Raw genomic sequence first — 12583 nt, 5'->3', positions numbered from 1 at the left:
GTCTCAATGTTTGATCGAATGTTTCCTCAATTCATTGTATTAAAAGCTGTAATTGTTGTGCAGAGGTGGGGTTCATGTTGTCTGGGAGCAGGTCAAACTTTGTCAATTAGTCCTGTGGACAAAGCTTCCCTGTTATGAAGGCTGTGGTGTCCGATGGCTGTGTGGGACTTAAGCACAGTTCCAGAAGCAGACAAGTAGGCACACAAGAGTGCAGCGGGAGTAAAACACCTGAGAAATACGTTTTCCAAAGGCTCCAGTGGGGTCTTCGTTAATGATTGACAGACCAGGAACTCTAGAATTGTATACATGTTGACTGGGCCGTGTAGCTTGAAACTGTGTAACTGCCAGGAATCCAAATTAACAACTTTTGATAATATGTGCTTGCACTTTTTCCTGAAGCCTTAAATGCAGCTGGTTGGGCACAAAGAAAATAAGTGAACAGTCTCCTTTGAAAGCAATATTTTTAAAAATCATGAACCATTTAAGTACGATACTCTTTGAGTTTCAGCAAGACAAAAACTTGGCCCTGTAATGCAAAAATGACACCTGCATGGAAGCCAGACATATCTGCTAAATGCATGAAGCAAACACACCGGAACAGACCTTTTTTCTGAAAGCCAACAATTAAACCTCCACCTCAGTAAACAGTAGTAGCAAAAAGTATCAATTTACAGCTGCAGGTGGTGAATTTGAGACATTAACATTATTAGTGTCCCATTCTTCCAAATATTGGTCAATACCCTGGGAATCAGAGACATCTCAGAAAAAGCAAAGCATGAGGAGCTATATTCTCAAAAGCAAATCTGGAGTAATTTGCTGGTAACCGGTTGCAAAGTTGCTCCTAGAAATCCAACCGTAAAAACTGTGACATCCACAATCTTGGTGAAGAGCTACATAGATGTGCTAAATGGTGTATTCCCCCAGTCTCCCTGCATATTTAAAACTGCCATTAGCCCTTCCGAAGTCAGGAGCAAAGCTAAAGCACCCCATCCCATAGGTTGGAGCCCATGGAGACAGATAATCCTCTATGTCCTCTGGTAGCCAAGTGTTCAGTAAAATCCTGTTTTCAAACTTACTATCCTCTCATGAGCAGTAACATAGCCCACAGCCTCTTTTGTGACCCACCCAGCTCACGGGAAACATTGCACAGAGTGCAGAAGACATCCCGGCAGCAATGACACTGAACTATTCATGCTTATGAGTTGGTGCAACAACCATTCGTCTTCGCTGCACCACCCGCATGAACGACACACACTGGTGGTAAGCAGCCACCCCTTGCAGGGCGATTACTTTGGCCCCCTCCTGGAAGCTACATGGCCGCCAAGACACTGACACCTGATCTCAAGATGGTGGAAAAGGTCTTTGAGCACTTGGGCACCACTGGAAGGGAGATCATTATAGGCTATTACGAACGGTGCAGCAATGATAAATACCAGCTGGTAGATCTAATGGGGGAAACAAACCAGCACGGCCTCTTTCGGGGCCAATCCATAGCTAATTATAAGGCATGAGGAGGAAAAGAAGCAAACGCTCATTGGGAACTATAGTGAAATCAGTCAAGACTTCTATAAAAAGCCCCCCTGTGCTGCAGAAAGGGTGTTAGACCAAGAGGCAGGAGTAAGGCCGGAGGACCCAGCATTAGAGGACAGGCCCAGTGAAGGTGCAGAGGCTACAGGTTTGCTTTTCTTAGGGCTGTATGTTTGGCTGAGACCAGAGCTAGCTTAAAGAAGAGTGCTGCAAGCTCGATGAGGGCTTTATCTTAGACACTGGTTGAAATCAGAACTAGAGGAGAGAAGTACTGCAATCCAATAGAGGGCAACAGACCAGAGACCAAGACGAACCAAGAGCCTTTTGAGTGTTGGAAGCTTTGGCCCAAGAGGGCAACTCAGATCTGTCAGGTGGGAATATCATAACTTGACAAAACGCCTAAGAAAGAGGGAGGGAATACTTGCTGCTCAGAGTGTGCACAAAGGTAATCTCTAAACAACGGAGTATGAGTTGAGAGAGAAGCGAACTAGGCACTATATCCTTGGAAAAGAGAAGTCAATTAGCGAGGTGGCCGCTGTAGCCCTGCCACTGTATTAGATTATGGAAATCTGACATGGACATGTAGCCCTGTAGATAGGATTGTTCATCATTTAAGAAAGCCCATCCTGATAATTTTAGGGCAGTTTTTTTAGGTAGAACCCTGGATTGTATAGAAGTTCACCAAACCCTTCCCGTGGATTTTAAATAAAGGTGTTGAGCTTAACTTTTGCCTTGTGCATTCTTTTGGTGCTTTGTCACACAGGAACAACACACTCTGATTCATAAAGGCCACTGAGCTAAATCAGGAACGGTTCTTGGAAGTGGTGTCTGGGAGCAGTGGCGCCTCTAGGATAGGGCCAGGGGGCCCCTGCCTCCCCTACAAAATGTTATTCCTCCCATTGTGCCAGCCATCCCCAGGAGGTAGGTGTGGGCTTGGTTGCTGTGCTTGCTGCCTTTCTATGGTGAAATCCAGCATAGAACAGAAGAGGGCTGACGCCTCTGGACCAACAGGAGCCAGGTATAGGGCTTGTGCTCTGGGTGGAGGGGGCAGGATGCCAGGTATGGGGCTTGTGGAGGGGGGCAGGATGGCAGTTATTCGGTTGGTGCTCTAGATGTTGGTTGACAGGATGCCAGGCATGGGGCTTGCAATCTTGGTGGTGGGTGTTTCTGCTCTGGGTCTTGGAGGTTTTTAGGTCATTTGAGTTTGGACTTGTGGGGCTCTATCTAACCTGTGGTGACTATCAACCATACAATGGCTTCATTGGGACATTTGAAGTTGCACTAGACATATTATTACAATAAACAAACAAACAAACATTATTGCTGCCCTTGGAAGGCTGTACATTACATATAGTGACTGACCAGGCATGTGGTGGAATTATTGGTGGCTTTGAGGCTGCACTTACATCAGAACATGTAATGCAAGGGCAATGCATTTTTATCCAACTTTCCCCATTGTCCTGTAGAAATGCACAATTTTTACTTTGCTGGGTTCTCTTGGGAATACGTCACCCATGTCAATTTGGAAAACACGTTTGCATCGTTCCATTTTTGGGTGCCCCCTAACTTTGCATGTGGTCCCTTCTGGTCCCTCACTCCCCAAATTTGATTCCTTGGGATGCCACTGTATGGGAGTTGTGGCATCTAATCAGAGCCGACCTTAGGTGGTGCAGGCTGGGCGACCGCCCGGGGCACCATGCCCCCCCCAGGGTAACATTAGCCCCCCCGCCACGCCAGGTCAGTGGGAGTCTTTTAAGGGCTCCTCCGAGCTGGTGTAGTGCAAAAAGGTGCAGCAGGCGCCCTTATGTTATTAAATGCGCCCACAGCATTCAGCACCCTATTCACATGATGATTACCTCCCTGCTCTGACTTGGGAGCCAGGAGGTTTTCATTGGAATAGGGCGTTCATGCATTAGCATGCATGAGCGTCCCATTCCAGTGATTAACCCCCTGCAAGGCGTCGGAGCAGGGAGGGATAGAACAAATGTGGCGCTCCTGCATTCCCGTCCCCCCACCTCTTCCCCTGTCAACCAGGGGCGCGTGGAGAGGTGGGTGGGGAGCCAATTTGCCATCTAATCCGTGGCATTGCTAAAATAAGCACAGCAGAAACAGTCCTCTTGATTAGCTAGCCTAACTGGCCGCCTTTATATATGTATACAAACCTTCGTCAGCGCAAGTTTTGTGCAGTCCCACTCCTTACATTCTCACACTTCACTCTTGTCTAATTGTCACTCACTCCCAACTGTATCCCAACTGAATTCCTCTTTGTTCAACATAACCAGATTTTGGCATGATTGTAATGATCGGTTTATAACAGATTCATCATCAATGACTTTTAAAAAAATCACTTTTTTCGTTTTTTTAAAAAATCTTCATTAAACACGTGTCATAACATGGATGTTGGTTGTATGAGAGGGTTGAAATGGTTTGTAAAAACCCAGTGAGGTGATGGTGATACTGAATATTTGTTTTGTATCTCGACTATTGGCTGAAAGCTGTGGGCTCTGCTGTTTCCTAAGTGCTATTTCAGAATATGGTTTACCAGACGCTAAATTAGATGCAATAATGCCATAACGGAATTTCGTGCAGGCTTGCCCCTACTGTGCGATCTTTTGAAGTCAAGTTCTGTATCCAATTATTTGTTTAAGAACACTTTTAAATCTATTTTGTGTACAGAATTATAGTTCTAAAAGTGTCATACTCATTGAATGGATGTTGATACCTGTTTTTATACACCTTTTTAATCAAAAATAAATGTAAAATCTGATAGACTTGCATTGGTATACATTGTTCTATACCAATGCACATACATACTCCATGTTGATACACTAATTGCGATATACTGATACATTGTGGTACACAGATACATTAGGATACATTATAATACAGTGTTTTGGTTAGATCTTTTAGATATAGCTCTGAGCTGGCAAGTGCTTCAGGCTTGTGTGTGCCCCATTCAGATAGTCCTGGTTTCGCTCGTACACTTTGCATTCTGTGACTTGTAGTTTCGGTTATGTTTTTGAGATACAAGACCCACCAGCCAAGTACGGATTTCTTTGCGGCAGAATTGACTATAGAGTCTAGACGTGTTCACAGAAGACAAGAAGACGCTTAATATCCGCGTAAACATGAGATCTTTTGTTAGAGCCTTGCACTCAAGCTTTAGACTAGAGCCGTGTGTGTATGTTAAGCAGCGTAGAGAAATCTCTCTCCTGGTGCGCACGCTTTCCCTGTACACCGAGTCCTGCCGCTGCGCTTCAAATGCTCCCCCTCCAAAGGCACGGCAGATCACGTCGCGTGCTCGTCCGCCCTCTATGTCTAGGAAACACGCATCTAACTCCGAGAGGAAAGCTGAAGTGAGGAAGGACTGGTTCGTTCACTGCACAGATAGATGGGCACCGCTTGAGCGCAAAGAGCTGGGTAGGGTGCAGAGCAGGCTAGGGTAAAATAGGAAGGAGGGCTGGCGACGAGTGTGCACTACAGGAAACCGCGTGATACACGACACGGCATAGCGCTGTACACCTAGGTTGTGTTCAAGGTGCGGTGGGTTACTGGTCATATTGCCGGCAGTCTGTCAGTATTGCGGGTAGATGTGTATGCAGAGCAGGATCGCGTGCAAAACAGTCTAGTGTGGTTGTATGTCGTTTGTCTGACAGGGTGAAGTGCCGGGCAGGGAAAGCGTAGTTCCGTAACGCAAAGGGACGAGTGTTGTGGCAGGGTGGATGCAGTGCTTGGTTTGGGGTTAGGGTGGGGTGAGGACAGGACCTGGGTGGGGATTTCGTCAGAGTAAAACGCAGGATACTTTCCAGTGTTTAAGGCAGATTGGGCTGCGGGGCAAGTTGAGGCGTAGGGCGGAGTGCGCAGGGCTGTGTGTGCGCTATTTTGGGCAGTACACTGGCAGTGTTGGGGTACAGTACTGGGCAGAGCTAGACGCAGGGCTGAAGAGAAAGCATCGTATGCATGGTAGAGCGGGTACATGACAGCTGATTCCCTACAGATCTCGCTATCAGCCCAGACCACAAGGAAGTATGGGAGCTGAAGATGGTACAGAGGTGAGTACGCACTGTCTTTCCTCCATCCCTGCAAGTAATGAAAAGAAAGAGCAGTACACATTTTAGGGCACAGTACATTTCTCCCTACATCCGCACACGCATCCTATAACTCCTGGTGCAATTTTTCCTGGTTTTGAGACCAGAAATGGGCTCCCATAGGAGCCCTTGGTGTCATCATGGTCCCGAGGATTGACCGGGAAACCTCTTCGTTGTTTTTTTTTTAAAGCACGGAAGCCCTGTTTTGACATAAGAACGCACATGCTGGTTTCCAAAATATCCATTTATGAACATTCAAGATCGGTAGCTAATCTGAAAAATGCTAATTTCCTCAGGCTAGTATGACTTTTCTGACCCGTCTCCTTGATATCCAAGGAGGTCCATAGGGTTATGGCACACCTTATATGCAAGAAATGCCTTAATTAATCCTTAGGAGGCCAGTCAAGCATGGTAAATGGTCATCTGGGTGGCAAGTGAAGCACCGGGGGTAGGTAATGAAGTCATTAGATGGCCATTTCCTTAGGGCAGCAGCATAGAAATTCTGAGTTGGGAAATTAATCCCTTAGCTGTTTGCCTGGATGGCCAGTGAAGAAACTACATAGACCTCTCTTCTCGACTACAGGACTTGGATTACCATTTGGATGTTTAGAGACGTTTCAGAGGATATTGAACAAGCCTGTAGACATTGGCTCTTCAGGGAATCACTCCCTCAAATATTCCTGTATTTCTATCGGGTTGATGTCAGAGTGCAAGATCCGGTAATGAAGGGGTGCCATAGAAAGAAACAGACTGGGCACAGAGACAAGGAACAGACATAAATAAGATGTACATTAAGGGCTGAGGATAGATATCCAGAGGTGGTTATCCTGAAGATACCCAGGGAATTTCTAAGGTGGTCCTGGTGAAAATCATGTAGCCTTTTCTTAAATGCTTTGCATATTTCCAAATAAGCACTGCGGTTGTTCTTCGGTTGACATGGTTGCGTTTAGGTGGTCCTCAGTATAGTTAGGGGAGCCCTAATAGCTATATCCGGTTTTAACAAAGCGCTTCATGGCGGATTCACCCTGCATCTAAAGGTTTTAATAATGGCTGATGTGTGTACCCAATTTAATGATTTATTGGATTAACCTTTTGGTATCCTTTTTTAATTTATAAGAGTCTCCTGGTTAGATTAACACATACCAGAGTTACTTTTTCCTCCAAGACAACTAGTGCCATACAAACCTATGCATGTGACTTTAGACTGTGGTGGCCATATGGGATTTCCACGAATATGCCTCCAAATTGGGATTGACTTGTTTTTCAATGTGATTAGCAATTCATTGGGGGTCATTACAAGTATGCCGGTCCTGGAAAAATACTCTGAGTCTGCCGGTAGGGGCAGTGAACTGCCAGTAGGCCTGACCCTGCCGGGAGTTCAGGCCCCTACACCAGCAGAGCTATCACTGAACACCGGCACCGTTATCAATGGTGCTGGTGCTTCAGTAGTTCCCATCCTATGGAGTCGTATGGGACTCCATGGAATGGGATCTTGCCGCCGTTGCCAGCACCCATAATAACCCAGTAACACCAGGATATTGGGTAACGGTAAAATGTGTCTGCCGGTAACGGCGGGTTACTGGCAGACTCCTAATGGAGGCCATTATGTGTGTTTTAGGAAATCACTGAGCATATAGCGGTTTATTTTGTTGTAAAAATGTTGTTATATGTTGTTGGTCGATACACTTCCTTTTAAAGCCATGTGCATTACCCACCATGCCATCCACAAAACCGTCCCAGAATTCCTCCAAGACAAAATCCTGCCCTACCAGCTCTCAAGGAATATCAGATCTCGCACCTCAAAACTCCTCCAGGCTGGGCGGGTCCTTGTTCTCTGTCCAAGCGCAAATAATCTGGAACTCCTACCCCTACACATTTGCAACACTGAAAATCACCTGAAATTCAGGATGCCCCTAAAAACCTGGCTTTTCTCAACATCGTCCTGAACTCCACCTCTCTTAACTACTCTGCTGAACCCAACATTCATATACACCAATCTAAGTACTGATGCCGGCAGAATTTGCAGCAGCTCACCTTGACAAACTGTCACTCATTCACAACACTCCTACCTGATAAATACTGCATGGAAGCCAGCAGCATTCGCTGAAGCACACCTCAATAAACCTTACTCCTCCTCCAACTACAGTACGGACAATGGCAGCATTCACATCAGCTCACCTTGACAAACTACTGCTCCATGCACAACAAGTCTCCTACCTGACAAATACACCAGGGAAGCCAGCAGCTGTCACTGAGGCACACCACAATAAACCTGTGTCGCCCTCACCACTCAGACCTTTGTCCCAGAGAGACCACGAATATTGAGATCATGCCGTCCACACTGGACAAAGGATACCTGAGCCAAACTACATCAAAGCATAAAGAATGTATACCTTACACCACGTCTGTGGACACAGGCCGAAGGCACGGCCAAACATCCATGCTCTGTAGAATGCAGCTATGGCTATGCTATTCCAGTTTAGCAGCGCACATAGTCGTCAACACTGAAACACCTGATGTACCTCAACACCGCTACCACTAGCATACAGCGACTACCAACGAAAAGAAAATTCGGTATAGCTGGGCACACGTCGAATCTTCAACAATAGCACTCTATCCCAAACCACCACCAGCACCCACCCACGTGTCTGACCATTGGGCTGCTTAGTGGAGCCTAGCCAGCCACCTAAACCCTAAGCTGGCAAAAATGCACCCAAACACAAGCATTTCTTAATCTAAAACTTGCAGAACTTCCACCACATTGACTACGGTCACTGAGGGCGTTCCAACCACAAAGCGCGTTGAGGCCAAACAAATGGGGAAAGAGCGCTATATAAATAACCAAATACAATACAATAATTTTATTAAATGGATCTTAAAGGTTTCCCTGCATTATTATAATACCACTTGTGCGTCCTCTAGAATATACTTAAAACATAAAGTGGCAATAACATTGTTATGATACTTGATGGGAAATATGACATTGCTTGAATCACATGTTGCAGTTAGATTTGATGCACACTAGCACCTTCTTTTCAAGCAGTGCTCATGCTAATTGGTCAACCACTACTAGCGCCTGCTTTTTAAACCTGTATTTGAATCCCTGCAGCTGTGTTCGAACTTAAGAGGTACAGTCCAGCCCCAGAAGCAAGCGCGTAACACTTGAGCTTTTCCTCACCAATGCAGAGATCTATGCCGTTTGGGGATTGAGGAGAATTTAGGTAGGGGCCCTTTGCTCTTCTCTTGAGTTCTAATCTCATTTTATGCACATTACTTAGTTTTATAATCATGGGCAAATTCTGTTCTTGTCCTGTCGCTTGATTTAATTTCTACCCAAACCAAGAGTGCTTGGAACCCCCCCCCCCCCGTAAGCTGTGATAATGTAAGATCACTACAAGCCAATCTCACCTTGGGATAGAGGGAATGTATGAAAAGCTATTTGTGAAAATGTTGTTTATTTATTGTTGTTTTATAAGACGCCACCTGCAAATGCAGTCACTTTGTAGCGATCAAGAGAAAAAGCGGGAACAAGCATAGATGAGTGGGATGAGTGGGAGGGAATGAGGGAGTGTGAACATTCTAGATGAGTTTACTGCAAAGGGGTGGTTGATGTGCATCACATACCAAGTAAGAGCAGTACATACGAGAACTATGCAGAATATTAAAAATATTGAATGTTAAAGATATTGAATATTAAACATATTGAATGCAAAATGTTTACTTTCAAAATATAGAAAATGTATACACTAGATTAGAAATATCACAAAAATCCAAATGTAAAAATGAGATGTGTTAAAATTAGTTGTACCAGCAGAGCAATGCCACCGGAAGGAGATCTAATATTTATTTATTTTATTTATTAGATATTTGTAAGTCACCTATACAACATATGGTGTTTCCAGGCGCCACAAGACAAAAAAAAAGTGTGGGGGAACAAGGGAGAAAGATACAATAACGGTTTTAACAGGCCTTACGACATTCGGAGCGTCCAAGTGCAGAACAAGAATTGCGAGGGGTTGTGGGTGCTGGTCTGCGTAATAAGCAAAGTGCTACGGTGGGAAGGGAAAAGCAGGGTAAAGAGGAGCAGGTGCAAGTGCTCCGGGTAGACAGGAAGGTGTGGGTCCACTTGCTAAGTGCAAGGAAGGGGGGTGGACTAGGCAGGGGGGCTGGAGCCCTGTAGAACCACGGCAGAGGGAGGAGTTAGCAGGGGAGTGGGAGATGGAAGGAAGAGGAGAAAAGGAGGGTCTTGAGGAGCTTCCAGAACTTAAGGAGATTTGGCTCAAGCCTGAGAGGGGCAGGGAGACCGTTCCAGAGGGAGGCTCCTGCAGAGGAGAGAGATTCACCCCCCACTCTCTGCTTAGAGAAACATCTGATCTGCAGAGAGTTGGAGCAAGCAAAGGAAGGGCTCTATCTCTGGCTCAAGCCTGAGAGGGGAAGGGAGACCATTCCAGAGGGAGGCTCCTGCAGAGGAGAGAGATTACCCCCCACTCTCTGCTTAGAGATACGTCTTTTCTGCAGAGATTTGGAGCAAGCAGACCGAAGGGCTCTATCAGGGAGGTATTGAGGGAGAGAGAGTTCGATGTAGCAGGGTTCCAGGCCCTAGAAAGCCTTGTGGATGATGCAGAGCGTCTTGAATTAGATCCTAGATGCAACCGGGAGCCAGTGGAGAGAGATGCAGTCCCTGGTCTTGAGGCCAAGGATACGTCTCATAGTCCTATTCTGTATTCGTTGAAGGGGGCAATGGGAGGATGAAAGAAGATTGAGGAAGAGGCTGTTGCTGTAGTAAAGCCTATAGAGGACCACAGCTCTGGAGATGTTGAGTTTCTGGGGGAAAGGTGAGGAAAGGGAGAATGCCTTTGAGGACGTATAGCTGATAGTGGGCCTTCTTGGCAAGGTCAACGATGTGAGGAGAGAGAGGAATTAAAGATGGCATCAAGATTGAGGAGAGGGGACCCATAGAGGGTGACCAGTGGGTGGGAGGGAAGGTTGGTAGTTGGGATACCGATGAAAAGGATCTCGGTTTTACGGGCATTACGGCAGAGATCATTGGAAGCACACCATGACTGAATAGCAGTCAGACAGTCGGGTATGAGAGAGGAGGAATAGGAGGCAACAGAAGGAAGCTTGAAGGAGAGCTGCATGTTGCCTGCATAACACTGGAAATGAGGAGAGAAGGAGGAAATCGGGTGGGGCAAAGGGGCAAGGTAGATGTTGAAAAGTTAAGGCGAGAGGAAAGAGCCTTGAGGGACACCGCAGGTGGAGAGAGTGGTAGGGGAAATAATAGGGCCAAGTTGAATCTGGGAGGGACGGTCGGAGAGGGAGGAGGTCAACCAGTCCAGTGCAAGGCTCGTGATGCTAAGGGTGTCACAGAGGTGATTAATGAGGGTGGTATGATTGACCACGTCAAAGGCAGAGGAAAGATACAGAATTAAAAAAATAGAAGGAGAGTTGGAATCTAGATTGAGAGCAAGTCTTCACGGGTGTCCAGTACAGCAGTTTTAGTGACTCTGGCTGCATCGAAAACCAGACTGGTGGTCGTGGGGACAACCGACCTATTCATTGTGTTGGATCAGTTGGGAGATAGTGGATATAGGGTGGTAGTTAGCAGAGCAAGAGGGCTTGGCAGAGGGCTTTTTGAGGAGAGGATGCACAAGGGAGTGCTTTAGGGGTAGCAGGAAGGAGCCAGTGAAAAAGGAGTGATTACAGAAATTGGCCATGGACGGCGCAAGGCAGGCAATGTTGTCTTTGATAGTTCTGGAAGAGCAGGAAAGCGTGCGTTTGGAGGAGACTTTCTTAGAGTGGATTTGTCTGGAGACCTCATCCGGTGCTTTAGGCGAGAAAGAGGAGAGTAGAAGGGTAGTGGAGAGAGGAGCCAAAGGAGGCTTGAGAGATGGGGGAGGAGGAATGAGAGTAGAGGAGAGTGAAGTACAGAGGGACAGGGATGGTAGGGGAGGATTGGAGACTGCAGTAGGATTGGCAAGTTCCTTGCACATTTTAAACAGTTTGTCAGTGTTGTTAGTGGCCCCAGAGATGCAGGCTTGGATATGGACCCTCTTCTTCATTCGAATGGAGAGTCTGGTTTGCCTTGGAGCAGGAGGCAGGCCAGTCGTCGGAGGATGTGCCTGATGCCCACCATTTTCGCTCAGCCACTCTGCACTTGCGTTCCAGGGAGGCTAGGCCGGACTCATACCAGGTGTTGCGCTTGGAGGCAGCCTTCATTCGGATCCTCCTGATGGGCAAGCATGTCAAGGGTTTTGGTGATAGAGAGATGAAGATTAGCAAGGGCAGAATCCGAATGTGAGTCAGTGGGAGGGGGAATGAAAGTGGCGGCAAAGGCAGCAACTGACACTTGCTTCAATGGTCGAATGACAGAGAAGTAGACAGGCAGTGCAAGCGGATGCGTAGCCGGGGTACCTAAAAGATCCAGATGAGATGACAGTAGAGAATGATCAGACCAGGAGACAGGGTAGGCGATAAGGATATCTGAAGAGATGAGAGCGTTCAAGGTATGTCCGGCATAGGGCGTCGGACCGGAAAGAGGAATGGTGAGGGAAAGAGCATCACAGAGACTGTGGAAGAGACCAGTGACCGACTCGGGGCAATCAAGGTGAATATTGAAGTCACTGAGGAGGAGAAGCAGTGAGGTGGAGGCAAGAAGAGAAAAGGCAAAGTCAGACTACACTGAGAGGGAGACCTGACTAGGCGTCCTGTAGATGGCGGCGAGAGGCAACAGAGACACCAAGCCTGCAGACTAATAATTCTAAGGAAGAGTAGGTATGAGGGAATGATAGTATCAGGTATCCAATCAGGGAAGATCAAGGCAACTCTGCTCCCAGGACGGTTAGGCCTGGTCTTAGAGAGAATCTTGTAGCCCTCATGGAGGAGAGTGGCAAAAGCAGTGACAGTGAACCACGTCTTAGTCAGAGCGAGAACGTCAAGGTCAAAGTCTTCAAGAAGTCAACAGATAT

The 12583-nt window shown here is 46.7% G+C and overlaps 1 protein-coding gene across 5 annotated transcripts in view; it reads left to right on the top strand.

Moving 5' to 3' along the window:
* L3MBTL3 (L3MBTL histone methyl-lysine binding protein 3) overlaps positions 1 to 12583 on the top strand; it is a 1294236-nt gene that overhangs the window by 79110 nt on the left and 1202543 nt on the right. The window contains exons 1-2 of one of the 5 annotated variants that reach the window (XM_069623001.1): positions 4813 to 4897; positions 5525 to 5579. The exons of 1 other annotated variant lie outside the window; for it this stretch is intronic. The gene's annotated coding sequence lies outside the window, so the exon portion shown is untranslated. Of the gene's footprint in view, positions 1 to 4812; positions 4898 to 4932; positions 4948 to 5049; positions 5066 to 5443; positions 5580 to 12583 lie in introns of those variants that run through there. 3 more of the 5 variants (XM_069623002.1, XM_069623003.1, XM_069623000.1) reach the window with 3 other exon arrangements.

This window comes from Ambystoma mexicanum, chromosome 11 (assembly GCF_040938575.1).
Source record: "Ambystoma mexicanum isolate Mex_15411 chromosome 11, UKY_AmexF1_1, whole genome shotgun sequence".
In the NCBI taxonomy this organism is placed as follows: Eukaryota; Metazoa; Chordata; class Amphibia; order Caudata; family Ambystomatidae; genus Ambystoma; species Ambystoma mexicanum.
The sequence above is the reverse complement of the archived record's forward strand: the minus strand, read 5'-3'. Positions and strand labels throughout refer to the sequence as shown.